Source organism: Plecotus auritus (assembly GCF_963455305.1).
Source record: "Plecotus auritus genome assembly, chromosome: 2".
Classification (NCBI taxonomy): Eukaryota; Metazoa; Chordata; class Mammalia; order Chiroptera; family Vespertilionidae; genus Plecotus; species Plecotus auritus.
This window is the reverse complement of record NC_137771.1, coordinates 82915139-82932903: the sequence shown is the minus strand read 5'-3', so window position 1 is coordinate 82932903 and position 17765 is coordinate 82915139. Positions and strand designations below refer to the sequence as shown.

General features: G+C 42.6%; 1 protein-coding gene across 2 annotated transcripts in view; it reads right to left on the bottom strand.

The window, feature by feature from the left end:
* ATXN1 (ataxin 1) overlaps positions 1–12641 on the bottom strand; it is a 422593-nt gene extending 409952 nt beyond the window's left edge. Inside the window, exons 1-2 of one of the 2 annotated variants that reach the window (XM_080658075.1) lie at positions 12428–12641; positions 4166–4280 (exon numbers count right to left, since the gene is read on the bottom strand). The gene's annotated coding sequence lies outside the window, so the exon portion shown is untranslated. The remainder of the gene's footprint in view (positions 1–4165; positions 4281–12427) is intronic. The other variant, XM_080658076.1, reaches the window with a different exon arrangement.
* Between the last annotated feature and the right edge of the window lie 5124 nt (positions 12642–17765).

Here is a 17765-nt window from a genome sequence, read left to right as displayed (position 1 = left end):
TATAATTTCCAGCTTTCCCCGTCATTTTGAGCCAAGTAGTTTTCACCCACTCCAAAGTCAAGGCTCACTAATCCTGCTTTTTTTCTATAAATATAAATGGGAAGCCAAACTGTTCAGAAGGCTATACCGTGTGTGTGTGTGTGTGTGTGTGTGTCACATTTAAAAAGAGTCCATATAAAGCCTAAAGCCTCCAGAAAAGCCTCTAAAGTTATAAAACACATCCATATTAATGTGATTTATCTAAGTACAGTAAATGAATTGCCACAAAAATGAACAATTGCTCCAGAGTCAAGTAGGTGGCACAATGTGATTTACGCGTATCACGTGAAATGAATAAATCAACAGTGGGAAAGATCAAAGGAAATGCTAGAATTGTTGTTACTATGTACAGAGCTTCACTGAAAATACTCTTAATATAACTGTTTAGAGGAAAACAGAAGGATGGTTTGTTTAAATGACAAGAGATAATGCATGCACAGAATTTCAAAAGCAACATTCATTTTCATACATACACATATTAGGTTTAGCTAAAATTAGCTCATGTTTCTCTTTTCTTTTTTAAAGGTCTTAAAGGAATAAAGGTTTCAATAAGATTTCATTGAGCCAAGACTCCAAAGTGCCTGCAATTCCATGGCAGACCCCCTATTACCCACCCAACCATTATCCCCACTTCTCCACCCAGCCACCCTCCACCACAGGTCATAAAGAGGAAGCATACAAAGGCTGTGCCACTCCAACATTCCAGCTTCTCTTCCCTGCCCCTTACCTTCTCTCTACATATTCTGCACCAGCTGATGTCACCCCTTCTAAGTACAGTCGTCCCCTTCTGCCTGTCAAACCTTCTGCCAAACACAAAACTCAAAGCCCAATTTCCAAGATCACTTTTATGCCAATGACTCCTCCAAATTTATCTCCAGACCTGACCTGTCAGCAATTTTATTCCCACACCCTGTACTGTCTGCTGGGCTCCTGCAACTCAGATGTCCACCAGTACCTGTGCTTCAGCCAAAGGGGCCTTGTCAGTTACAAACCATGCACTCCTTGGCATATCCCAACCACTTCCATGGTCTTCCTCCAGCTCCATCCATCTCTACCCACAGAAATGCTAACCAGCCTTCAGAGTTGAACTCAGATGATCCCTCCTCCTCAGTCTTTCCTCATCATCCTACTCAGCATCATTCTTCTGAATTCCTTCTGAGTTAGAACGTACCCCAGGAAGTACAACCACCCCATTCTGCTTTGTCTTAGTTTTTTTCCAAGCATTTCTTCTTTCACCTACCTGACCACAAAGAACACATAGAGTATAACCTCTTTTGGGTGGTTGTTACTCACTTTCATACCCACAGCACCGTGTAGTTTAAAAAAATACGCAGTGAATACATGAATGAATCATTTCTTAATAGAGAAAGTGCCTGTGAACAAGTTATGTCATAACTTTCCTATAACCATATCTTATTTGCAAAATAACTAGAACCAGGGATACTATAATCTAGGTTTTAGAAAAACTTGAATGAATATAACAGAGTACAACATGAATGACATGATTTCCCTGCCCACATTTAGCCATCAATTGTGAGGACTCTATCGAGGACATTATTTATGCAAAATGTTTAAATAATGCTTTATTAAGCTCATTTTAAATGCAGTTGCAGAAAATGTCAGTTCTTGAAATTCAAGGTGACTCTGCACTACTTTGTCAGTAATATAATACAAATATTTGTAAGACACTTACTAGTAGACTTGCTTAATATAATGTAAAAACTTCAGTATCATCTCAATAAGTTTGCACATATTGACCAAGAGGTATGACTTTCTGATGCCTGAATTTTCACAATAAAATTCTTTTAAACACCACAAGTTTTTTTAAAAATTGCACATGTATTAATCACATATTCAATTAAACTACTTCCTTAAAAAGCTTAAATGTGAGGATTTTCTGCCTAGCATATAATTGTAAAAATGGGTAACATCCCTAAGAGATAAAGTAACAGTGAGGCATCTCACCATTTTTTATTCAGGTGACAGAGACCTTAAGAAGGACCTTAAGAAGTTTATCTTTGGCCCTAGCCGGTTTGGCTCAGTGGATAGAGTGTTAACCTGCAGACTGATGGGTCCAGAGTTCAATTCCAGTCAAGGGCACATACCTCGGTTACAGGCTCATCCCCCACCCTGGTCTGGTTGCATGGGGAGGCAACCAAAGGATGTTTCTCTGTTTCTCCCCCTCCCTTCTACGCTCTCTGAAAATCAATGGAAAAATATCCTTGGGTGAGGATTACCAACAGCAACAACAACAAAAGCAGCTTACCTTTGCATGTAACTGCAGGGTTATCCTAATTCCTTTCACAGACCATTTCCCTAATCCACAGCCAATAAAATGTCAAGTACCCAGTTCCAAACTCTGCAAGGATATAACGTGATAACTTCCTCCCTCCTCTGCTCCCCTCCCCTCAACAGACTTCTCTGACTATCCTTTCTGGGACATAGTACTTCAATCACTCCGGTTTTTTGCTTGTTTTTACTCAAATCACAAATAACTTATTATGTGCACACAACTCATCAGTTCATCTTACAACAATATAAAAACAATACATGTGAATCCTATCCCAGTAAGAGAGTTGGATGAACACAAAATTCAGAAAAACTAATAAGTCTCATTTGTTTTGCAGAGCTGCAAATGTCTACAGGGTTGGTCCAAAGACCAAGGTTCCTAGTCATATATGGTCCGGGAGCAACCATCACAATACAAGAATATCAAAATTACCCTGTCAAGACATGTTACTTGATGTTCACAGATCATAAACCATATGCCAGGCATTATGCTACCCCATATATGTATATTATTTCATTCCATCCTCACAGCAGCCCTAGGATAAAGTTCTAATATTATCTCCATTTTCAAGACAAAGACACTGAGGCATCAAAAGGTTATAGAATGGTCCAAGGTCACAGTGGCTGCTCTAGATGTAAAGCCAGACAGGCTGGTCCCAGAGCCCCATGCTCTTATCTCAGATGCCACAGAATGTATATGTAACTTAAAAGCTGGATCTTAGATAGAGAGAGGGAGCTCTTTATTTAAAGAAAACTGGAGAATCATTTTCAAGATGAATATTTTGGTAAAGCAAATGTCCATCTTGTAACAACTTAGTTGAAAATCCATATTTTTATTTGTGAAGCTTGGTAAAAAATCCATATTTTTATTTGTGAAGCTTGACTGAAGAGTGATTGAAGTACTATGTCCCAGAAGGGATTACATCTCACCAAGTAAGGAAGTAGAATAGTACTCAGGAAGAGCTGCCTGGAGACCACCCATCCCAGCAGTTCCCAAGCCTGTGGAGCCTCAGTCTGATTCCAAGAGACCATGAAGGTGCATTTCTATTCAATAGGTCTAGGGTTGAGTTCCAAACTCTATTTTTTTAAGCTCCCAGGTGATTCTGTTGCCCAGCCAGGCTTAGGAACCTCTGGACTAGCCTATTTCCACAGCTTCCAGCAGGACTGCTCCCAAGGCAAATAGAAACAGGGAGTCTATTTCACAATTGCCTTTGGTTGCGTACACCAGTGTTCCCAAACCCTTGTTGCCCCAACTTGTGCCTAACTTCCATCTCTCCTGACTCCCCTTAGGCAGTATCCTCTTCTCTCTTCAACAGAGAAGCATGAGTCATCAACCCTGCATACACCCGGTGTCTGCATGACTTTCCACGCCAGAAAAATTTACTGTACGTGAGGAAATCAGGAAGTTGTAAAATCCAGACAGACACAGAGAAACTCAAGATTCAACAAATACTGGTTGCCACTGAACAAAGAGGCCTCTTGCACATGTGGCACTCTACAACAAAAAAACTAAAACATGAAAACTGTGCATTCTCATTGCATTAAGTAAAGGTGACAATTAAAATGATCAGGCTCGAGCCCAACACACAATGGTCAATCATCACAAAATCAAATGTTAACTTCTTCATTAGCCAAATAAATGAAACCAAAAAGAGAGATACTTTAACCCAACTTTTATAAAAACGTTCTTGGCAATCTCTCTATCTCCAACACAATATGTTTGCAAAGATAATTATATTAAACAGTCCACCAAGTGCTAAAGAATAGCTAGTAGGCGATTTTTCCAGGCCAGACTTTATCTTCAGATGGGAACTAGCAAGCATCACAAAACTCTCACCTGATATGTGGCGCACTTCTCTGTAGTGGCTGTGGAGGAGGAGACCGCTGTACAAGGATGACAAACAAGTCTGCAGTTCGAATGGACCACCTGGGTGACTTGCTGCACGATGCTCCTGCAATGGTCCAGGAAGTGCAGAAGAGGAAATCAAAATGAAAAACAGAACAAATTGTTTTAAAAAGTAATTCCACTTAAGTGTCTATCCACTGAAATCTTCGCTCTTATGAACACCAAATTTTGCATTTTGTTTCAAGAGAATCACCCAGATACCAGCCAGCTCAAAAGGCAGGTCTCGTTTTACTCAACGGGGCCTCGGAGGGAGGCCAACACACACAAAGGTCATCCCCTCAATCAAATTAAGAGCTTGGTCTCCCCCTTTGAGCCAACTACTGTCATTCTGTTCTCTAATGATTCTAACCAATCATCTGATCAACACATGCTGGTAAGCACAACAATATCAGGTGAAAATGAATATGGATTGAATAATAATTGAGCCAAAGCCTAATTTTAATGTGGCATATATTACTATCAACATGCAACTTAAGGAACAATCATAAAAAAGCACAGTTATTAGCATACCAGTCTAACGGGATAGAAAAATGTATCACAGGCAGAAAAAAATGTTAAAAGAATACACATAGTCACTAGACTTTCCACTAAACTTTAAAGCATTTCATTATTAAATGTATGTCTATTTCATTTTCATTTTGCCACAATGCCTTGCAGTAAAGTAAAGTAAAAATTTTCTTCTGTATGATGAATGAGTGAATGTGTGAATGGATGAATGAAAAGGGGGATGAATGAATCTTCCATATACCTTTCCATCAGGGAGCTTGGTGCTTGTAGTTTTTGTGAGGTAAAGACCTATACATAGAAATGGAAGAAGTTGAGGACTTGATCTGCTAACACAGTTTTCAGCCCCATCTATTAAAATAATATGTTTAAATACTGGTAGTTCCACATTACAGAATCAGCAGCACAGTTATTATTAAATATTCCCAAACTAGTCATCGCTGGACTGATTTCCAGTCTTTGATTACTGGAACTGATCTGCACATTTGTTTAGGCTGATTTTAAATTTAGTTTGGGCTTCCTAAGCCCATGCCAGGTAACAGTAGGAAGGAGAAAGCCCAGGATTATATTGGGAGTCAGAAAGAAACTATTCTGGAGCTATGAATATGATCTCCAATGTGAATAATCTGTAAACAGGTAGTGAGCCAATTATCCTTGGGTACATGGCAACACATCTCAGTAGTCATGATTATTTTCATCCATACACACTCACTATTTTTAAGAGCACAACCCAGCTGGAAAGGAAAATAATTTCAGTAGCTTTCCAACACTTTTCAAAGTAATGAATAGTAGCCAAAGTATTCTTACTTCTAACTAATCCATTCACCAAGTATTTATTTAAGCATCTATTATTACATGCCTGGGACTTATAATCAAAAGAAGTTCGATTTCCAGGCCTTGGTTTTAACCAGGTGTAATCTGTGAGTACAGAAAAAGAAGGTAAACTGTTCCAGACTAAAACATCTTTGAAGACACTATCCCTCTACTAAAAAGCTTGTTGGGTTACAAATTTTAATAGTGGCCAAATTAAATAGACGCTCACAAAATTCTATTTACTCTTATTCAGTAATTATTTTAAGGGGAGGAGTCTTGATTTTATCTAGTAACATCAAATGAAGCATCAGAATACTGAATAACCATTTTTGAACAAGGTGCAGGTACCGCAGATTTGCAGGCAGCTTGCTTTCTGAGCTAACAATTGTGAGGGTGTTTGCCAGTATATCAATGTATGTGCACACAACCCCATTTACATATCACCTGACAGATAAGGTTTTATAGAGTCCAAATTACGATCTCTTCCTATTCTGCTGAAGTGCAGAGAACAGTCAAACATGATGCAAATGCTGTAAAATAATTAGTTTACTTTCTCATTGGTATACCTACTTATTTAAAAAGTATGTGTATTGTACATCAGTTAAAGTACTTAAGAAAGTTAACATAACTTGCTATATGCTTTTAAAAGAAACACAAGAATACACAAGAGCAAGAATGAATGGATTCACAGCAAAATGATACAAGCAATATAAAAGAAAATAACCTATTAACTGTTTTATACAATATATACACTAAACAAGGAATATTTAATATTTAAAAGCAGAGCAACCTAACAAAATACCACTAATAGTGGAAGATTAGTAAGAAAGATGGCCTAAATAATATTTATGCGTTGGTCAATAAAGAGGAGATAATAGGTAAATAATGTAAACAGGGGAGATAACTATAAATACTTCGGAGAGAGTAGGCCAAAGCTCAGGTTGCAATAAAAGAAAAACTACCATATACAGTGACCAAAAAAAATACACTTTCTTTGAATGCTAGAAGCATAAATGCTTCTGGGTCGGCAGCAGTGTCAATTATCATTAAAAACTTCTGCTAAATGACTCCCTCAAAACAAGTCATGTTAAAGAGCACCAAAGTAAAAAAAAAAAAAAAAAAAAGAGTTCCTCTTAGCCTGAATCCAAACACCATAATCAGGAGAGCCTCTGTCCCCTTAAGTCTCAAACTCTGATTACACTACAAAGAATTTTCTGAAAAGTAATTTTCAGGTAGGATACAATTTTTGCTTACATTATGGCAATTATCATTGCATTTTCATTACTCCACAAATTGGATGCATTAAAAGTTATAGAAAAATCAATGAAACATTTCTGCTAGCATCAAACATGTCAAAGAAAATATAATGCTCATTGCTTTTTTGTCTATAACATTTCTAAACATGTTTTAGCATATTAGTGATGGTAATATATAATACAAATATTTATTGTACATTAACTTGAAAAGTTCAGATTTATAAGGATTATAAAATATATACAGTGATAAAAGACAAAAAATATATAAATTATGAAATAAAAAGGGGTTTTAAAGAACTGTTTTCACAAATAAAAATTATTTGCTAAATCATTTTTTAATTTTTATTGATTGATTTTAGATAAAGAGGATGGGGAGAGGGAGAGAGAGAGAGAGAGAGAGAGAGAAAGGACCATCGACTTGTTCCACTTATTTATCACTCATTGATTGATTCTTGTATGTTCCCTGACCAGGCATCAAACCTGCAACCTTGATATATGGGGACAATGTGCTAACCAACTGAGAGACCCACCAGGAATACCTAAATCTTTTTATTGCTCCTATGATTTTAAGCACATATTAAAATTATAGGATATATAAGCATATATATATATATATATATATATATATCCAATTACAACTCTTTCAGCCAACATTTAAAAATAGTCTCTAAAACTAGCACTCAGTATACTCATTATTATATCCTCTCTTAAAGAATTTTTGAATGAGTATTTTATTAAACTGAATTTAATGAATCTAAAATTTGAACAGCATAATTTCAATTGCTTTCTAACCTCATTCTTAAGAAAAAGAAAAAGGGCAGTCCTGTATGTAATGCCTTCTCTATTGGGATTTTTAGATGATTTATTATTTTCAATGCTTTTAACAAAATAAGGAGGGCTGCTTCTGATAACTGGAAGTATGACCTGTACTAAATCTGTTCTTTGAAGCAATTAAACTGCACATATCTAAATCTCTCACAGAAGCCAACCATTCAAATTATTGAATTATTCTGAAAACATAAAGCAACAGAAATAAAATTATCTATCTCAACCCCTAAAAATTATATTCTGTCTTGTGGCACTATGTCACTTTATGTATGCAGGTATTTAAGCTCTCCAGAACCTAAACTATGTTATTACTTTCAAACAACTATAATTTAAAGAATTAACATTCACTCTTACATTTACCTAGTTTAGTAAGATATGTTTATTGACTAACTTCTACCAGAAAACAAAGGGAGCTGGTGTCACAATATGTTAGTCATCAGACTGTCATTGAAGTTAAGTGCCAAAGTAAAATCCACTTGACATTTCAGAATGGAAAAATAAATAAATAAAGGCATATTATACAAAAGGAATGTGAGTCCTTAAACTCTGTAATGACAACAAAAACAGGAGTCACAGAATATGTTCACTAACATTTTAATAATCTCTTAAGGCTGACCTTTCCCAGGACTCCCAAAACAACTGAGTAAGGTATATTGAAACACAGGGCCATCTACAGGCCTTTGACATATAATCCCATGGCTAAAGAGTTTTTCTTGAACCTTTCTCTAATAAAAGACAATTCAGAAGCCCTGAAGCTAATTTATAATATTTCTGATAAAGTATCACTTCTGTTTACCAAACCCTCTTAAAACGAAATCCAGAGAGAAAAAATATTAACTTCCACAGTTTCCAACCAGGTACATTTCTCACCCTTACTTTAGCATGAATTTATGCATTCAAAAATACATGTTCACATTTTAGGGCAAGTAAAAACGATTTTCTGTAAGTTGCAAAATATCATCCAGGACCTCCAAGGTGTTGTGTAAAACTTACACTTCTGTACCTTATTTTATCTCCTTGCTTCCCATCTGTTTACCTCCTGTGAATAACAGGTAGCTCGTTTTAACCACTGCAATGCTTAATCTGAGTAGGCCACAATCTAGTTACCAAACACTTAAACTCACTAGTAGAAACTGGTAACCCCACACCCCACCCCTGGCCCCAGGGGGACAAAGAATTTACCAATTTAGCTTGGGGACTGGTGGCAGGGTCACAAGTAAATCAAGGCGTGATTTCAATTATTTTTACTTTCAAATATCAAGGTTACTAAAATACTTCCCTTTATTCGGATTGCCCGAGTAACACAGAGTTTCCACAACCAAAGCTAATTTTCTTTTCTTTTTGTAACATTATTATTTGTCTTTGCTTAACAGGTTCAATGATGTGGTGCCCTAATACAAAGAGTGGACTGCTGCTCTCTAAATGATTAAATGCTCGTTAAATTATATCCCAAAATAGAGCAGAAGTTGTTTATTGTGCAAAAGCACCACACATTATCAGTCTACCAGCTACAGGCCTATATGATCTCTTTCCTGAGACAAAAATCTTTTAACTTACTACCACAGATTAAAGACCATGGCCAAAAAGATCCAAATGAAGAATCTATACATTCAGAATGGCTGCCTACCGTCAGTCCCATTTTTTGCTATTATGATGGCTGTAAAGTTTTAAAATGTGACAATGGGGATAACTTTCCCAAATAAATTACTCCACTGAGTAAACCCTTTAGAAAACCAGTCATGACTACTGGTAACTTAGGTTCTAACGGACGAGCACTTCCGCACTTGAAAGGGTTAATGCCTGCAAGGCCAATGGCACCAGAAGGCAAAAGAAATGTTGCTTCAGTCAGCTCTGAAAGGTTTCTAACAAGTACCAAATACTTGTTGATCTGTTCACAATAAACACCAGCAGGATTGTCGGGCTCCTTTCACTGTCTGGGAGAGGCATTTACATACTGCACCCAGTAAGAACAGCTTGTTGGTCTCCTTTATAAGAGTATGGATAAGACTCATTCAGTGTCTCCCATCCAAATGAAGGCGCAATTGAAATAGTGAAGCCTCTCTCGTCTGGCTTGGGCAGCACAAATACTGTGCATAAAACACTTGGAATAGTCCAGGCACAAAACAAACCCACCTGAATGGAGGAGGAACACTGCCTGTTGCCATGGCAGCCTGATCTAATTACATGAGTGATGGGGTTGGAGTAAGTGCTCCGAAAACCTACACCACTGACCATATCTACAAGAGGAGAAAGACAGGCAGGCAGGAGGTTCAGGGAGTCTTCAACTTCTGCTTTATGTAGAAGGGGGCACTTAAGCCCATTTATCTGTGGAGCTGTTAAAATACTGACTGATGCATGCACAGTTAGAGGGCAGTCAGAGGAGATTAAATGCCACAGCATTAGCCGTTATGGTGCAATCCTTTCCAAGAGTTCATGTGCAGGATTTTCTCATCCTCCTCTCTGGTGGTTTCCCCAGGCATGCGTTTCATTCCACAAAAACAAAACAAACAAACAACAACAAAAAAAAAACCCTAAACTCAAGTATCAAACTTCCTTCGCCCACCAAATAAACCACAAGGTGGGCTTTAACAGGGGCTTCTAGGAACTGCAAGGTTCCTCATAAATCCAAACAGAAATGGCTTAGCTAACAGTGTTGAAAAGTAACTAGCTGAGCCTAAAAATAACCCTCAAGTAACTACCCTCTGCTGTGTGCGACATGTAAGGATGATGTTTAAATATTAAGAACACCCTGCATTATAAAACACAAATGTCATTGAGCTGTGACTACTAGTTGCCAAAGGAGAACTTATTTGCATACACACATTCCCGTGCATGCACGACAGGATGTGCAGGGAGTATGCCACTCTAAGGCATTAGTTTTGATTCTGTGGGTGTAATGGGGGTCTTATAATTTTGCTAACTGTATCCTGTGGATCTCACAGGGAAGCTAAGAATCTCTTCGGGGACAGAACCAGTTTGGAGGAGTCCCTACTGCACAGCATACGGTAAACAAAATAAAAATAGCTTGCCGTTCCCCGTAGCCACATCGCGCATTATATAACCAGCTTCCGACTGGCTTTTTTTTTTTCTTGCCCTTACTACTCTTCAGCAATTTCCCAATCTTCCGAAGTATTTATATTACCCTCGTATCTGTAGGATTATATACTAAGAAAGCAAAACAAAACAGAGCCGCCGCGGGATTGAACCGAACTCCACAGTCCTTAGAAACTGATTTTTTTGTTGTTGTTGTTTTCTGGCAGGATCTCCACCACCACCCTACTTCCACCCCCAACCAAGGTTCTTGTTCAGTCTCCCTAGAAAACCTGGATTGCTTCATCCCTTCCAGTCAGCCCCCTACGTGGTCTGAAATAAAATGAAAGCACCAGCCGCGGAGTTCGGGCTAGCGGCCTGAGGGAGGAGGGAGGCTGAGGAGGGGTCGGGCGCAGCAGAGTCAGCGAAGTGGCTTCAAAGGGCCCCCTCCCCACCGCGACAGCACCTATGGACCCCCACCGCCCGCGCGGGCACATACACGCACACACGCACTCACACGCGCGCTCGCTCACTCACACTCCCGCCGCGCTCCGGAGCCTCCTCACCTCTTGCTCCGCCCGTCCGGCCCCTTCCCTGCCCCCTGCAGGGCCGGCCTGCGCGCAGCCCTGGGACCACGTAGGAGGCGGCGCGGCCGCGGGAGTTGCTGGGTCTCCGGTCGCGCCCCGAGGAGCAGAGGGGCTCCTGGATGCATCCCAATCCCCGCAGCGCCTCCACCGCCGCCTCCTCTTTCCCCCTCCTCCTGGCTTCATTCACCCTCCCAGCAGCCGCGCAGCCGTTCACTCCCGGCGCGGGCAGGGCAGCGCCTGCCGCCGCTCCTCTGCTCCTGCCGCCGGCGCAGGCGGGGGCGCGGGCCCGGGCTGGGGCGCTCATGGGCTCCCGGCTCCGGGCGGCGCGGCGGCTGCACAGGATCAGGAAGCGGCCGTACCAACAGGGCCGCCAGCGCCACTCCGGCGGTGCTCCCTGCACCCGCGCCCCCGCGCCCATCCCTCCGCGTCCCCAGCGCTCCCATTGCCTGCGCCCAGCTGCGCGCAGCGTCCCGGCTCCGCCGCCGCCGCCGCTGCTGCCGCCGCTGACCCCTCCGGGTCCACAGCCGTACGCCCGGCGATGCCGGCTCCAAGAAGACCCGCGCCCCGGGGAACCGAGGCCGGGCGGCCACGAGTGGAGCAGTCTAGTCCTCCTTCAGACCCGCTAGCCCCCATCGCTCTCTTTGGGGAGAAGGGTTGGGGAGGGGTCGGCGGGAGGAGCGGGCAGTGCGACCCCGGCCGCCGCCTCCTCCCTTTACCCCACCTCCAGGGAGGAGAACATGACTCTCCACATTCGCAACCAGACCAGCAGCCGCCCAAGCGGGGTGCCGCCGCCGCTCTCCCGGCCCGCACCCCCAGCCCGGGCGCGCCCCCTCGCCCGGCGGGCGCCCACCTGGTCCCCCGCAGTCCCCCTGCTGGCCATCCCCGCGCCCAGAGCGGGGTGTCGGCCTGGGAGGCTGAAGCCGGGGAAGGTTGTATGTACACACACACACACACACACACACACACAAACAACACAACACGCTGCGTCGATTTCCTTCTTTCCTCTTCAAGCTGTTTTCCGTGCTGCCTTTTGGGGTTTGGGATTTGTTTGCTGGTTGTTGCTTTGGCCCCTCTCAGGAGAGCGGGGGTAGGGGGGATCTTAATCTAAATCGGGGGAGAAGGAGATGGGGGAGGGGGAGAGACAGAATCAGAGGAGAAAAAAAATCGCCACTTACTGTAAAGTGTAAATGGATCTGGGGTGGCGTGGGGAAGGGGGGGCAGAGGGAGAGAAACAGTGTCTTGCGGCTGCTGTAGCTCTGGCTGCTGCTCCAAGGGGCTTGTTTTGGATCCCCCTGCAGTGAAACAGGTCCTGTACGGCTCCGCCACTGTAGTAGAAATGATGTCTGCGGTATACTCTGCTCTCTCCTCCTCCTCCTCCTCCCCCCACTCCCTTCCCCTCCCCTCCCTCCTCCCTCCCTCCCTCCCTCCCTCCCTCCCTCGCGCTCTCTCGCGCTCGCTAGCTCGCTCCAGTATGTAAATGTGTAATAGAAGCCAAATATGGAGCAGTTGGCTGCCGCCGCCGCAGCTCAAGGATCCGACGAGAGGGCGGGGGGAGGGGGGGCACCCTCGGGCGGGCGGCGGGGCTAGCGGCTCGAGCCCGGCGAGCGCACGGCGAGCGGCAGACCCGCGCCCTTAACCCTTCGGTGCGCGCGGCCCGGGTTCGGAGGCCCTCTGGGAGGCGGGCGTGTTTCCCCAAGACTAATTAGGAATCTAGGGGCGGGAGCGGGAGGGGAGACGTGGCCGGAGGGGACAGTCCTTTCAGGTTTGGGAAAGGGGCGGGGAGCTGAGGCGATGAGGTAATCGTAGCGGTGACCGGTCGTCCTCGCGCGCCTCCCCGAGTCCCAGCACCTTTGGAGGAGACAGCGCGACAACAGGGTGCAACTCAGGCACCCTGGAGAAATCTCCAGCTCGGAGGCAGTGAATAACCCCGGGAGGAGGGGAGGCAGCCAACGCTGATCCCTACGTGCCCTTCGTCCCGGGCGTACCGAGAAGCTTACAACCCAGGCTGACTGCGATCAACGCGCACTTTCACCTCGTAAGGGTTTAGCTTGGGCGATCCGGAACCCAGACCACCCGGCCGCGGGGAGAGCCTTTGCGTGCAACTCTAGGAAGTTTTAAGGGTGCCCCGACTGCACATGCAGCCTTACCTTGACTGCCTGGGAAAGCTGGTGACCTCCCTTACCTCCTTTCTCTTCCTGCAAGTCCGGAAATCTGCTATGGGTATGGAACTACCTAGCTCTAGTCCTCGTAGAGGACCCCGTTCTCCTCGCGCAGCTAATCCGGGATCATTAATTTAATCGGAAATGAGGTAGTCAGTGTAGGAGACTGAGAAAGCAAACCGAGCATCAAATGGCAGTTCTGGGTGAATCCACACTGAAGAACTTCCTCTGGGCTCAATTTTTCAGTGCGGTTCTCAACCCCCTACCTCCCACCCCTGATCCTTCCACCTGGTGTTAGCTCCATGGGAAGGAATCTTCTTTGGGGGGGGGGGGGGTGCATCTTGCCCACAGGTGTGGCACTTGGAGCAAGAGAAGGTACATTCATGCTAAAAGGAGCTTACTATTGCATCCCCCTTGCTGCAGATATTTCTGGAGGACCAGTAGGTGTCGGGCAGCATATGACCTCCTTCAGGTGCTTAGAACCAAGTATCCAAGTAAGTTTCTCTCTGAAAGCCACCACTTTTGACTGTAAGCTGTATTTGAGAAACCTTTTGGCTGAGTTTACTTATAAACTAGCGGTTAGTCACCAACCGAAGCAAGATACAGACTCACCAAGATAAATGTGTCAGCGTTTAAACAATTGTATTGTAGAACCAACGTGCTACAGAAATAAAAATAAGCATGCTAACCAGGAAGGTGTAGAGCCCGGACAATATTTTTTTCTCACACTTTGAAATACCATATACATATACATGGCTATTTAAATAGAACTACTACTACTGTTCACGCTTACTCGCTTTACAACGTTGTTGTGTGTGTGTTTTTTTTTTTTCATTTAAAAATAATTGTTATAGTTTAAACCCAGGGTTGGTCTAAAATGACATTGTTGGTCTCATTACAGCCTCTAGTGGACAGTTAAAATGAGTTTCCTGAAAAGGCTCTTCTGGTGTTGTGCTGCTTGACAAGCATTATCAAGGTGAAGGTTAATACCTCAGCCATAACTGGGTAATATCTCTTCCCCCCCACTTTGCAGAGCCGGCTTCTGAAAGGAGCTTTGTGCTGAAGGTATTATTATTACTGGCCTGTGAATAAACAGAGAGCTTCTGCTATTCATTTCAAATTCAGACAGTTTTCATAAAAACTGAACTAATCTAAAATATTTTTATAACAGAATATATTGGTTGCCGTGTTTTTGGCTTCACTGAGATGTTTTTATTCCAACTCCTAATCTGCAGACTGTCCAATCCACCTCCACTCTATTTTTAGACATCTTATATTTAGAGAATTTCGGTAAAAAGCTAATATTTTAATTATTGCATTGGCACAAGCAGTTAAGTTATTTTTAAAACCTTAAACAAATTAAAACACATAATTCAGATTAGAGTTAGTCAATTAATTTAAATATTCCCTCAAGGAAGCTAAATAGTTACATTACTCAAGCAGTAAGAATAATTAATAAGAAATGTGTCATTTACTTTCTTAGCCATTGAGATTAAAGCCATTAACTGCCATTAAAATCTGTAACTATTACTTCCTACAGGGTCCAACCAACATCGTATCTAATAAAAGAGAAACATGCAAATTGACGTTACCTCCCCTACACCCATAAGCCACGCCCACCAGCCAGTCAGGAGTGAGTATGCAAATTAACCCAACCAAGATGGTTGGGTTAATTTGCATATCCAGGCACAGAGCAAGACTGAAGACAGTGTAGAAGGAAGCCAAGTGCTGCAGAAGGGAGCAAAGCTGCGGAGAAGCAGGCGGGGCGGTGGAGACGGCTGCAGGAAGCCCTATTCTTGCAGGAATCTTCCTACAACAGGCCTCTAGTCCTATATAATAAAAGCCTAATATGCTAAGTGTCCGGTCATCCAATCATCTGTTCAACCAATCAAAACCTAAAGTGCTAATGATATGCCAAGGCCGCTCAACCACTTGCTATTACGTGCACTGACCACTAGGGGGAAGATGCTCCTACCAATGGGTTAGTTTACTGCTGGAGTCTGGCGGATCAGGACTGAGTGAGACGGGCCGAACATGCCCTGGAGCCCTCCCATCGTCCCTCCCATGGTCCCTCCCCGGCTGGCCAACCTCTCGCATCCCTCCCCGGCCCCAATCGTGCACCAGTGGGGTCCCTTGGCCTAGCCTGCATCCTCTTGCAATCCAGGACCCTTCAGGGGATGTTGGAGAGATGGTTTTGGCCCGATCTCACTCAATGCAGGAGCTGCCCCCTGGTGGTCAGTGTGCTCCCACAGGGGGAGCGACGCTCAGCCAGAAGCTGGGTTCACAGCTGGCAAGCGCAGCGGGATCCTCTCCCAGCTCCACCGCAGAGCTAAGGATATCCAACCAATGGCCTAGGCCTGGTCTGTGAGAGGGCTCCTGGACTGTGAGAGGGCGCAGGCCAGGCTGAGGGATCCTCTCCGAGTACACGAATTTCATGCACTGGGCCTCTAGTAAACATAATAATACTCATGATAAACTTTCATTACCTTTAGCACTGAAATGTTTTATTTTCAGATGGTATAATAGTAAGTGTACAATCACACATAACCGGTACTGATTATTTAAAAACACCACTCTCTCATGCAAATAAAAACTCAGTGAAAGAAGAAGAGAGCTTTCTAAAAGTCAGTAGGTAAATATGTAGTACTGTGGTCTTATTCATAAACCTGATACTATATTTTACCAGCATAAGTCCAACTTTGAAATAAAGGAAACTGAGAAATAAGGCCTGTTGAGCCTTACTCCTAATTTATGTTCTGCATTGAATAAACATTTCATCCCTTATGTCTATTTCTCTGTTTTGGTAGTATCCATTTTTGAAGGTTGAAAATGAACTCTCAAGTATATATTGTATCATCACATCTTGTTTCTGAAAGAGTCTTCAGTGGGAGCTTTTTAGACAATCAGAATGAGCATTCCACCCAGACCTACTGAACCAGAATCTGCCTTTTAACAGTCCCAGGATGGTTCCTAAGTACATTATTGTGAAGAATGCTGTCTATACTGCAAGGGCTCTGTCGAATTTGGCCGCAGATACAGAATTTAATTCCTCTATTCCTTTTTTGTACCCTCCCTCTTTTATTAATTTGTACTTTTTAATGAAAACTTGTTACATTTTATGCTTTGGTTAAATTGTACTGCATTCCAGAAGAGCTGTTATTTATGCACAAATCTGTACCTTCATTACCAAGAGAACTCTGAGGAATGTACTGGGGTCTTGAATGTGAAAGTTTTCTTCACAGCAGCAGAGGGAGCACAAGAGTACTTAATAAAACAAGTGTACAGGCCGTCCAAATCATAAGGGATATTAAATTGTAGTATATGTTTTCATTGGACTAGCTTACCAGGTTATAGCAACTAAATATCAAACAGATTGGAAGTTCACTATAGATGTACTTATTTGAAGTTTTAGGCTTGAGTTCTTAAAAGAAAGTGAACCTCAAAAGTCATACTTGGAAAAGATGCCTTAACTTTTCTCTAGTCAAAAATAAAATAACATCATCATGTCACAATAGATGGAATTCAAGCCATTGTGCTGTATGCCTTAAACTTATAGGGTGATGTATGTCAATTATTTCTCAATAAAATCAGAAAAAAAAAGAAAGATGACTTATAGAATAAGGCAACTCTAAGAGTAACTTCTATTCATTTTTAAATGTTGGGGGTCCCCTGGCCGTGTGGCTCAGTGGTTGAGCATTAGCCCATGAACCAGGGGATCACGGTTCAATTCCAGGTCAGGGCACGTGCCTGGGTTGCAGGCTCGATCCCGAGTAGGGGGAGTACAGGAGGCAGCGGATCAATGATTATCTCTCATCATTGATGTTTCTCTTGCTCTCCCTCTTCCTTCCTCTCTGAAATCAATAAAAACATATACAAGTAATAATAAAAAAATGAAATGTTGGGGGTCAATTAACCCAACAGTATGTCTGATAAATTTATTTCATTGGGATTTAAAACTGTTTTAGAAAGAATGTACTTCTTACTATATTTAATTTCACAGTAATTTTAGGCTTTTATCCTTAACGTTTGCAGTGGTGAGGACATATGTTTCAGTTATACCTATGTAGCATTTTACACTCTCACAACCTTCTGTATTACATCTTCAAACACTCCTGTGAGGTGAATAAGACATGGGAAAGCCAAGCCTCAAAAAAGTTTTGGAACGGCTTTGTGCTGGGTTATTTAATTGTTATAACAATCCAATGAGGTGTTCAGAGAAGAGGGAAATCATAGAAGTTAAATATCCAGCAGCATGTTCTCTAAAGTTTTAAAGGTTTTTCAAAATTACTAGATAGTGAATCCTATCTAATAAAAGAGTAATATGCAAATTAACCACCACTCCTCTACACCCACA